The sequence below is a fragment of the Corylus avellana genome, chromosome ca3 (assembly GCF_901000735.1).
Source record: "Corylus avellana chromosome ca3, CavTom2PMs-1.0".
Classification (NCBI taxonomy): Eukaryota; Viridiplantae; Streptophyta; class Magnoliopsida; order Fagales; family Betulaceae; genus Corylus; species Corylus avellana.
The window spans coordinates 4,576,348-4,577,511 of NC_081543.1; positions in this window are offsets into that span (position 1 = coordinate 4,576,348).

The following is a 1,164-nucleotide window of genomic DNA, read 5'->3' on the forward strand; positions in this document are numbered from 1 at the left end:
TTGAATTATTGCTTTTCATATATTTGGTGATTATACGTGTGATTAATAATTTTAAAATTTTGTATTAATAGGTAAACACATATTCAACTACCTTCTAAATGTTATTTGAAGTCTAAAGTGATGGTAAGTCACTATAGAAGACAATCAGAGTTCTGAAGTCACCTTGACGCAAAGATTGTCACTCGTAAAATTACAAATCTAACTTTAGGTCTCAAAAGGTTTTGCAAATATATACAAAACTTTTCTTCTACAGTAAAATTTGTTGGTGGCTAACTACCCCAAAGTACTTTTTTGAATCCTTCTGCATTATCATTTATTTACTACACTTATATTTTAAATTTTTGTTGATTGATTTTGTTGTGCACCTCACTTGATTTTAATTGGTAAAGGTTTTTTTTTTTTTTTTTCAAACTTATGGGGGAAAAAAGTTACAAGGAAAGGTCTTTTCCATTCTTGTTCCGAAAGGAAAAGTGGGAGACCTTAGAAAAGGGGTGGGCTCCCCAACAATAAACCCAAAGCGAAAAATTACAGTGTAAAACATACAACGAAAAAGAAAGAAATTGATCAAAAATGACTTAGTCCTTTCCATAGGGGCCACATAAATCGGTACCAACACCACCGACCATGACATTGTGAGACCCTTTAACCCTATTCAAACCCCTAATGCAAAGGGCGCAAACAGGGACATGACCCTCGCAATAAGGAAGCTAAAGCGAAAGAGGCCTAGCCAAAAACAAAATGGATTCAAAGAAGATGTAGCACAAGTCTCTGCAACAAAAACAAACCATAGAGGCACAAAGATACTACAACCCACAAAACCCAACAGGAAAAAAGGGGTTAGGAAAAGGGGGAAAGGGAGGAGGGTTGAAGAAAACATCATCCCTCCTCCCCCAAAACAACCGCAGGAAGCGGTGGAAAGCCTCAAAGAGGTGGAGAAAACCTTGGTGGAGCCTCTCTCTCTAAAAGAGAGAGGGCTGGATCCGGTAAAGTTTGTCTTGAAACACCTACTTGCCCTCTCTAGGTGTTATATTTGGGTTAAGATCGTTTTTCAAGATGCAACGACTTCAACCACCCCACCGGCCCACCCTCCATAAGGTAGAAAATTTTTGGCTACACAGAGCTATCACTACAACACTATGCTACAAAGGAAGGAATAGAAGAAAA